This window comes from Tamandua tetradactyla, chromosome 10, assembly GCF_023851605.1.
Source record: "Tamandua tetradactyla isolate mTamTet1 chromosome 10, mTamTet1.pri, whole genome shotgun sequence".
Classification (NCBI taxonomy): domain Eukaryota; kingdom Metazoa; phylum Chordata; class Mammalia; order Pilosa; family Myrmecophagidae; genus Tamandua; species Tamandua tetradactyla.
In genome coordinates, this window is record NC_135336.1 from 109,444,055 (window position 1) to 109,454,485 (window position 10,431).

At 46.7% G+C, this 10,431-nt stretch overlaps 1 protein-coding gene across 36 annotated transcripts in view; it reads left to right on the forward strand.

The window, feature by feature from the left end:
• The window catches only part of LOC143648798 (uncharacterized), a 303,168-nt gene that overhangs the window by 181,053 nt on the left and 111,684 nt on the right, over nt 1-10,431 (forward strand). For 29 of the 36 annotated variants that reach the window (XR_013158774.1, XR_013158773.1, XR_013158789.1 and 26 more), the window contains one exon: nt 522-5,739. The exons of 5 other annotated variants lie outside the window; for them this stretch is intronic. The gene's annotated coding sequence lies outside the window, so the exon portion shown is untranslated. The remainder of the gene's footprint in view (nt 1-521; nt 5,740-10,431) is intronic. 2 more of the 36 variants (XR_013158778.1, XR_013158780.1) reach the window with 2 other exon arrangements.

Genomic DNA, 10,431 nt, shown 5'->3' on the forward strand with positions numbered 1-10,431 from the left:
ATCAGAATGACACTGCCAATCCATGGGGTGAGCTAGCAAAAGAGATAGTCAAAATATCACCATTGGATTTTTCTAGTGCTTTGCTCCTAAAAAGCCAGGCTCAGAAGGATAATGTTATTGACACTTTTATAGAATTTTGTGGAAATAGGCAGTATAAAGATGTTGGCTGGTTGTTGTTAGATATGCTGTGTACATTGATGAGGAAAGGGATGAGCTGAAGGTTTCAAATGAGAAGCTTACATGATGTATTACAGATGTAAATGTTTCTATGAGTGCCCTGAAGGAAAATCTTATTTGTTTTTGCAGCAGACTTGAGATCTGAAAATCAAACCCAGAATCTTATTGTTAGTGTAGCAACTTTACAATGTAACTGAAATCTCAATCTTACATGGTATCTGCAATTAAAGTGAGGACATTGAGTAGAAAGGAGTAGGATCCTGAAGAATGGGATGGCAACATATGGATTAATAATGATGGCAAAGGAAAGGTTGAAACCTTAGATCCTATTGTGTCTTTTGTAGATAACCCTGTAATAGTCTGCCATGAGGACTCAGCCACCACACCTGCAGCCTTCCCTGAGGAGTTGGCCACCCAATATCTACCTGAAGGAATTAACCCAAGAGTAATTAATCCTGTTTCACCAGATGAAACTGCAAATGAATGCCCTGAAGCAAATGGCCTGGAAGATACTACTAAATCTTTTCATGATCCCACCCCACCACCCCTCATTTCTTCCAGACCTATATTTACACTAAAGTCCCAAGAGGCACAAAAAGGTGAGGTACAATGTGTCACACATTAGGAAGTATGCTATACTCCAAAAGAACTGCATGAGTTTTTCAATGTATATAGACTGAAATCACAGGAATATGTATGGCAATGAAATGTAAGGGTGTGAGATAATGGTGGGAGGAATATAAAGCTGGATCAGACTGAATTTATTGATATGGTCCCACTTAGCAGAGGTTCTACATTCAATTTTATAGCTTGAGGAGTTAGAAAAGGCATTAACTGTTTGGATGGTTGTCTGAAATATGGATCAAAAGGTGGCTGATATTACCTTGGGTTGAAATGCCAGAACTTCTCAGTATAATGTAGATGAGGGGATCTAATGGATCAGAGAGACTGGAATGTTAGATCAGATTTATCAGGAAAAGGCTGCTCATACACCCCAGGAATGTCTCAAGGATGCATCTTTTACCATAACTGTGAGAAATGAATTTGTGAGGTTAGCACCATCTTCCCTGAAAAGCTCTGTAGTTGCCCTATACTGTAGGGAAGATATTACTCTGAGAACTGCTGTCACTGAACTGGAAACCTTAAACACAATGGGGATGATTGGATCTCAAGTTGGCTGAAGCCAGATACCAGTACTTAATCACCAAAGACAAGGTAGACATGGCTATCATAATGGACAGCACATTCATAGTAGGAGTCAAAATAATCTGGCTCACAGAGACTTGTGGCATTGGCTAGTATGTCATGGGGTGCCTAGAAGGAGAATAGATGGGCAGTCTACTACATTCTTGATTGAGTTCTATAAGCAAAAGTGGTGTAGGTCAAATGAATAAAGTCTAATTTGAGTTACAGAAACAGGCAGTCATATACCCTTAATCAATTTCCAGACTGGAGACAGTTTTGCAAACCCAGTGCCCCTTGAAAGAGGGGGAGGCCAGGTCCATATGTTGGAGGACTCTTGCACTTTCATAAATCTATACTATTAAGACTTCCCCAAGGAGACTAATGGCCTTTTACCAAGGTAACTGTGCATTGGGGAAAAGAAAATGATCAGATATTTCAGGGATTATCAGACACTGGTTCAGAAGTGACATTAATTTCAGGAGACACAAATTGTCACTCTGTTCAATTTGTGGGGGCTTATGGAGGTCTGGGATTGATGGAATTTTAACTCAGGTCTATCTCATAGTGGGTCCAGGAGTCCCTCAGACACATTCTGTAGTTATTTCCCCAGTTCCAGAATGCATAATTGAAATAGACATGCTGAGAGACTGGCAGAATCCTCACATTGGCTTTCTAACTTTTGGAGTGAGAGCTATTATGGTAGGAAAGGCCGAGTGGAAGCCACTAGGACTGTTGTACCTAGAAAAATAATAAATCAGAAGCAATACTGAATTTCTGGATGGATTACAGAGATTACTGCCACTCTTAAGAATGTGAAGGATGAAGGGGTGGTGACTCTCACCACATTCCCCACTCAATTCTCCTGTGTGGCCCATGTAGAAAACAGATAGGTCTTGCAGGATGACTGTGGATTATCATAAACTCAACAAAGTGGTAACTCCAATTGCACTACTGATCCAGATTTGGTATCATTGCTAGAGCTAACCAATGCATTCTCTGGTATCTGGTACATAGCTATTGATATGTGAAACACTTTTTCTCAATAGCTGTTATCTGTTAGCTACCTGAAACAGTTTGCTTTCATCTGATAAGGTCAGAAATCTACTTTCAATGTCCTACCTCAGGGCTATATCAACTCTCCAGCCCTATGTCATAATCTTGTCTGCAGGGAACTTGACCATTTCTCCCTCCCACAATACATCACACTGGTCCATTATATTGAAGCTATCATGTTTATTGGACCTAGTAAGGAAGAAGTAGCAACTACTGTAGACTTATTGGTAAGTCATTTGCATGTCAGAGAATCGAGACAATTCCAACAAAAATACATGGGACTTTAATGTCAGTGAAATTTCTAGGTGTGCAGCAGTGTGTGGCATGTTGAGATATCCCTTCTAAGGTGAGGGATGAATTTCTGTATCTGGCCCCTCCTATGGCTGAAAAAGAGGTTCAACACCTAGTTGGTCTCCTTGGATTTGGGGAACAAAATATTCCCCATTTGGGAAATTTATCAAGTGACCAGACAAGCAGCTAAATTTGTGTAGGGACATGAATAAGAGGAGGCTGTAGTCCAGGCTGCTGTACAAGCTGCTCTGACACTTGGACCATGTGATCCATCAGATCCAATGGTGTTGGAAGTGTCAGAGGCAAATAAAGATGCTGTCTGGAATATTGGCAAGCCCCTAGAGGAGAATCACAATGAAGACCCTTAGGATTTTGGAGCAAAACCATAAAATCTGCTGTAGATAACTACTCTCCTTTTGAGAAACAGCTTTTGGCCTGCTACTGGGCCTTACTAGGAAATGAATGTATAACCCTTAACCACAAGTTACCATGAGGCCCGAGTTGCCTATCACAAGCTGTGTGTTGTCTGACCCACCAAGCCATAAATTTGGGCATGGTCAGCAGCATTGCATCACAAAATGGCTATATAAGTATATATGAAATAGGACTAGAGCAGGTCCTGAAGACACTAGGAAGTTACATGAGGAAGTGGCCCAAATGCCCATGGTCTGCCCATCTGCTACATAATCTTTTCTTTCTCAGACCAGACTTATGGCCTCTTGGGGAGTCCCTTACAGTGTATTGACTAAGAAAGAGAAAACTCTGGTTTACAGATGGTTCTGCTTGATATGCAGATACCATCCAGAAGTGGACAGCTGCAGTACTACAACTTCTTTCTGGGAGGTCCCTGAAGGATGGTGGTGAGGGGAAACCCTCCGGGTGTCAGAACTTGGAGCAGTGCACCCAGTTGTTCATTTTACATTGAAGGAGAACTGGCAAGAGGTGCATTTTTATGCTGACTCATTGGATTTTACTAATGGTTTTGCTGCATGGTCAGGGACTTGGAGTAGCATGATTGGAAAATTGGTCACAAAGAGGTCTGGGAAAGAGGTATGTGGATAGACTTTTCTGAATGGGCTTAAAACATGAAAGTATTTGTGTCCCCTATGTGAATTTGCACCTGAAGATTTCCTCAGTAGAGGAAAGTTTTAATAATCAAGAGAATAAGATGAGCCATCCTGTGAATACCAATTAGCCTCATTCCCTAGCAACTCTTGTCATTGCCCAAAGGGTTCATGGATAAGGTGGTCATGGTGGTAGGGATGGAGATTATTTATGGGAAGTGCCACATGGACTTCCACTCACCAAGGCTTACCTGGTTACAGCTACTTCTGACTGCTCATCCTGCCAGCAGCAGAGACCCACACTCAGACCCAATGATAAACTTGGGGAATGATGTGGCATCATTCCCCAAGTTTATCAGCTGGCTACATGGTGGCAGGTTGATTACCTTGGACCCCTGCCATCATGGAAAGGGCAGTGGTTTGTTCTAACTGGAATAGACACACTCTCTGGATATGGGGTGGCTTTCCTTGCACACAATGCTTCTTCCAAAACAGCCATCCATGAACTTATAGAATGCCTTATCCATTGTCATTGTTTTCCACACAGCATTGCTTCTGATCAAGGAACCCCCTTCACAGCAAATGGACTGTGGGAATTGGCATATGTTCATGGAATTCTCTGATCTTACTCTGTTCCCTATCATCCAGTGGCAGCAGGATTGATAGAATGGTGGAATGGGCTTTTGAAAACTCAATTATGGTGCCAATTAAGTAACAATACTTTGCAGGCCTGGGTTGATGTTCTCCAGGGGGCTGTGTATGCTTATCAGTGTCCACTGTATGTTGCTATTTCTCCAATAGACAGGATCCATAGCTCCAGTAACCAAGGGGTGGAAGTGGGAGTGGCACCACTCACTATTATTCCTTGTGATCCACTAGAATAATTTTTGCTTCCTGTCACTGTGACCTTGAGCTTTGCTGGTCTGAAGATTTTAGCTCCAGAAAGGGGAATGCTTCTACTAGGACAAACAACGATGGTTCCATTGAACTGGAATCTAAGACTGCCATGTGGTCACTTTGGGCTACTCAAGCCCCTGGATCAACAAACCAAGAAGGGGATTAGTTTACTGGCTGGGGTGATTGACCCTGACAAGGGGAAATAGGACTGTAACAGCACAATGGAGGTAAAGAATAGTTTTCCTGGAATTTAGGAGATCCCCTGGGTCATCTTTAAGTACTACCATACCTTCTGATTAAAATCAATGGAAAACTGCAGCAACCCAATCCAAGGACTACCAATGGCCCAGAAATTTCAGTAATGAAGGTCTGGGTTACCCCACCTGGCAAAGAACCATGACCAGGTGAAGTGTTTACTGAGGGTAAAGGGAACATGAAATGGGTAGTGAAAGAAGGTAGTGATAAACATGAACTATGATTACAGGATCAGTTACAGAAACAAGGAGTATAATGCTCTTTTATTCATGTTTTAGTATTCAAGTTGTAAGATATCAAGTTGAAGACTGAATATTACCCAAGGACTTGCACCTTATTCTGGGGAGTTTTAATACATTTCCAGTTGTACATGAGACAGTTGAATATTGTTAGGTGAGGAAAAAATGTGTCTGTTATCACTTTCTATTTAGAATTTAAGTGTTGTTTATGGTGATATATATAGCTGCCAATTTGCAAGGACTGTCATGGTGAGATTCATGTATCAACTTGGCCAGGTGGTGGTGCCCAGTTGTCTGGGTGGGCAAGCACTGGCCTGTGTGTTGCTATGAGGACATTTTGTGAACATAAATCATAATTTCATTGCCATCCACAGCTGACTGCAAATGCTCTGAGTGTGTTCTGCAATGAGTGATGCTTAATCTAATCACTCACTGGAATTCTTTTACGGGGGATTCAGAAGAGACAATATCTCTTCCTGCTTCAGCCAGCCAGCCTCTCCTGAGAATTTGATGAGGACCTTCACTGGATTTTCCAGCTTGTGACCTGCCCTACAGACTTTGGACTGTATATTCCCAAGGTTACATGAGTCACTTTTATAAATTTTATATATATGGATATCTCATGCTGATTCTGTTTCTCTACAGAACCCTAGCTAATGCAAGCTGTATAAGCAGAAGAATTCTAATTCAAGTGAACAGAAGTCTAACTTGAATTATAAATACAGAAAATCATGGCTCCTTAGTCATTTTCAAGACTTGAGACAGTTTACAGACCCAGAGCTCCGTGAATGAGAGGAGGGCTGAGTATCTTCAGGGAAGGGCCATTTTACACTGCCCAAAATTTACACTGCCAACCTTCCTCCTAGCCTTCTCAAGGAGACCTACAGCCTTAAAAGTCTTTACTAGGGTGACTGTGCACTGGGAAATAGACATGGACAGATATTTCAGGGATTATCAGACACTGGATCAGAAGTGACATTAATTCCAGGGGACCCAGAATGTCACCCTGGTTGACCAATCACAGTAGAGGCTTATGGGGTTCAGGTGACTGATGGAGATTTAGCTCAGGTCTGTCTCACAGTAGGTCCAGTGGGCCCCTGTACCCATTAGAAGATGAAGTATTTCTCATTCTGTCTGTCTCAGCACCTTTAGCTTTTCCAATAGCGAACTTCAAAAAGAAGGCAAGAGTTCATTGGTGAGGGGAAAGCAAGGCGTGTTCTTTTTCACTAATCCTTTGGAAGCATTTCTTGAATTAGTCATTTCTGAACCATCATTCTTTGCCTAGCTTGTGTTTTCTAAGACCATCATTTATTATTTTTTAAAGTTCTAGGAGATAAATGGCATAAATACCAAAAATGCCAACCTCTGTGAAATCTACATTTCGTGTTTTTTTTTGTTGTTGTTGTTCTGTTTTGTTTTTCCTTCTCCTTATAGCCACTGAACTTGAGTCCGGTAAGAACTTAGGGAAAAACCTTAGAAGCACGGACCTTACTTATCCCTTTATCTAAATACCTTTTAATTGGTTCTGCCCCATATTTCCAAAGCAGCACAGGTATCAAGGATGAGAAGGTGACTTGGCCTGACTTCATTTTAATGAACAGAAAGGCCTACTTCTAATGCTTCAAAAATCTTCTATACATTAGTGTAATTTCTTATTTTCTTACCCTTTGCGTGTTACTCCACAATGAAATACTAGCAGTGAAAAGAAACCCAACCTGCTGTGGGATATTCTAAACATCTGCATGAAACCCAGTGACACTTTGCGCAACACCACAAAACTATTAGCTCCAGGGTGTTCAGAGTGTCCACATTACATGGTGCTATATTCCTTCTGATGATGTCAGATCTTTGCAGAGCTGAGTTTTTAGCACTCTGTAATAAAAAGTAAGCACTGTGCTAAAAACTCAATGTGAAATAGTAAAGGAGAGTGGCAGTCTTCAATCTGGTTCCAAAGTTTAAAAGTTGGTGCAGTGACCAAAAGCCCCTACTTCCCAGTAGCAATGTTTAAGAATTTTAAAATAGATATTTTTCTTTCAATTATATGTACTATTTTTTTAAGACAGCTACTAAATTCTTAGGACATAAACACTTAATAGGTTCTTCAGATTTAACTGCTTAGTAAATGAACTGGTGGATGATTATTTTGTCCTAAGGACATGCGGGTACTGTTCACTAAGGGTTCCCTGCTGTAGTTTCTCCTTCCTCAGGGCACCTATGCTAGCTGATTTACATTCTCCCTCTTCTGAATTGAATGCCCTGGTGCATGCCACCCGGTAAGAAGCCTGCTCTTAGTGTCCACAAAGGACTGGCACAGTCTGCCAAGAGGTCCTGGCACTCCTCTGCCGGGAAGCTGAGTATACAGCAAGGGCCTTGGAGACAGAGCTCCGGCCAGTGGCTTAGCTTACCTATGCCTCAGTTTCCCAGGCTGTAAGTGGGGATATTAATTCCTACCTCATAAAGCTACTGTGAGGATTCAAAGGTAATCAAATTGCAAGGGCACTTAAATTTTGTTGAAACTGAAAGAAAATATCTGAAATGCCTGGCACAGTCCCGGCCACATAAAGTCCTTCCACAAATGTAGATGTTGTTTCTCACTGCTGTCCCGTTTAGCAAATTCCCCTGGACGCCGAGCTCCACTCTATTTGGTTAAAGACCTGGGTCTGAGTCCTCTGCGAAGCCGGCTGGCGGCGGGGTGGGGGGTGCCCAGATGCCTGGCCTGGCCACTGGCGACCCCGCGCCCAGAGGCGGCCGCTTGGTGCAGTCACTCCTGACTGGGAAATGCCAGCCCGGGGCCTGCCGAGGCCCGCCGGGCCCTTCGCACCACGGTGAAGCGTCCTTCCGAGACCGGCGTACGGCTTTCCTCTGGCCCCTCTCCGGAGACCCTGGGGCAGCGGATGGGCCTCGCAGCCCCGGGGACAGCCCTGGCCCAGCGCAGAAGCTCACCTGCGTCCAGGTGCGCAGGTAGCTTAGACAAGCGTGGCCTGGCCTTCACGCAATCGGAGCCCTAACCAGGGCGGGTCGTGCTCTGTCGCGGGAGCCCAGCGCACCACCGCGGCCCCGCAGGCCTCAGAGCGGGTCGGGTCTCCACGCGATCGCGTCCGGCCCAGATCAAGGCTCCCCGCCCCCTGTCGTGCCTCCCTGGACTCGGCCCAACCCGGCCCCGCCCCGGCGCGGCCAGAACTCCCACGCCCCGCGAGGCCCCGGCCTCCCCGCGCGTGGCCCAGCCTGGCCGCCCCCTCCCCCCGGCCGCCCCGCGCCGCAGCCCACGCCCAGGCCCGCACCTGGACCACCTCCTGGCAGAAGGCGCGCACAGGGCGCAGGGAGGCCAGGTCCAGCTCCTTCACCACCAGCTGCCCGTGGTGCGGCCCAGACCGCTGTTGGCCCAGGTGATGAGCACCGTCTTCTCGCGCATGGGCGCGGCGTCCCCGCCGCCATGGAGCCGCAGAGCCCTGGAGCCCTGGAGCCCACGAGCCGCCGCGCTGCCAGCCACAGCCCACCCCGCCCAGTGCGGCCAGGAGCGCCCGGCCGGTCGCCACCGCCATGGCCGCGCCGCCGCGAGGTTGCCCGGGCGCCCGCACTCCCGCCGGGCCGAGGCCGTGGCCGCCGGGGACAGGGACGCCGGAACGCCGGCGCGCAGGAGGGCAAGCCGGGACCCGTGGTCCCCGGGGACACGTGCTCCGAGGGCCCAGCCGGGCGGCACTGCCCGCACAGCGCGCGCGAGCCCCGGGGCGCAGACTGACCGCAGGGCCCGGAGCTGTGCGGGCCTGTGGCGACCTCAGGGCGACTCGGGGCCCGCAGGTGACCTCAGGGCCGTCCCAAAGGCCGTGCTTCACGGCTGGCCTCGGGTGCGCTGCTGGAGGGGTCCCTGGGATGGGCCATTCCTTACCCGCCCTGCTCGCCGAAGTCTCAGGAACGGCCCTTATCTTCAGAGATGAACGGAGAACTCCCTGAATATGAATGGGCCTGAAACGCTGTGCATTTGGGCTCCCCAAACCTTAGCCTCAGGATCGCCAGCGGGCTTGGGAGACAAGGGGGTTTGCGTGCCAGTGTTTCTAACTCAGAGGGCCACAGTGGGGCTCGAGGATTTGCATTTCCACCAAGTTTCCAGTGATTCTGATGCTGATGCTGCTTCCTTAGGGAACCACACCTTGAGAACCCTCAAAGAAATTGGGCACTGGCTCTTTTAGAAGAGGGCACAGTCAGATGGTCTGTCTGTGGGACAGGCTTGGACTTGTGTAAACATGGGCTTGGGCCCTGCGGTCCACAGAGCACCCCGACCCTGTGGGGTGATTAAATGTAATAATGGAGGGGAAAGTGATTCCTAAACTGCAAAAGCCTCACTGATGTCAGGAGGCCCATCTTTGAGCTGTGAACCTTTAAGCCCAAGTTACCCTTAAGATGCCATTATTCATTTACTCTCCCATCCCACAAACACACACCAATCTCGTACCATGTGCCAGGCCCTGGGAGGGCTACAGAGCAATAGGACGCCATTGCTGTCCTCAGGATGCTTACCATCTACTCCAAGGTCCTCACTCTCACCCCCCAGATTCCAGAATCTTCAGGATAAGGGCCTCGAGGAGGCACAATTGGGTTGTTTGAAATATACTCCCCTCCATGATTTTGATAAACCTTCCCTCCCTTCTATGTAAAAAGGATACGACATGTAACATACTCATTACATAAACGGAAAAGGGCTGGAGGCAGGAAAAAAGCCTTCTTAAAAGTGCTGAAAATGGAGCTCAGAGGTGGGAAACAGCACTGTCACTGGGGGTCAGACAGGGCCCTGGTATCGGGACCCCTGAGACTTGGGCCTTTGTTCCCACACTTTGTCTTCAATCGGCTGCTCAAATTCCCTGAGGACATGGCACATCCCTCTGTTTCCCCTTTCTCTCCCCATCTGCATTTTCCCCATTCTTCAAAGCCCACCTGAAGTCTCTCCACTTCCTGACCGTTTCCAGCCCATCAGATCGCTCCTTCCTCAGCCTTGTGTGTGTCCCTCATTTGCAATGAGGACAGGCCTCTGGTGTTGGCAATTTGAGCTTGCACATTTGACTTTATTTACGGGAGTGCTAAGATTTAAAATTTCCTAAAGGAAAAGGTCTGAGTCCCTCTTGTGATTTTCATATAGACAATTGTCCCAAAACAGCAGGGACTAAAAAATGTCATTATTAAACATATTTTGGACTTGTTACAGCAAATTAGGGAGTGGATAAAAAGTTGTCTATCAGTTGTGGTTTTCTCAGAACTAGAGTCAGGAGTGGATTATG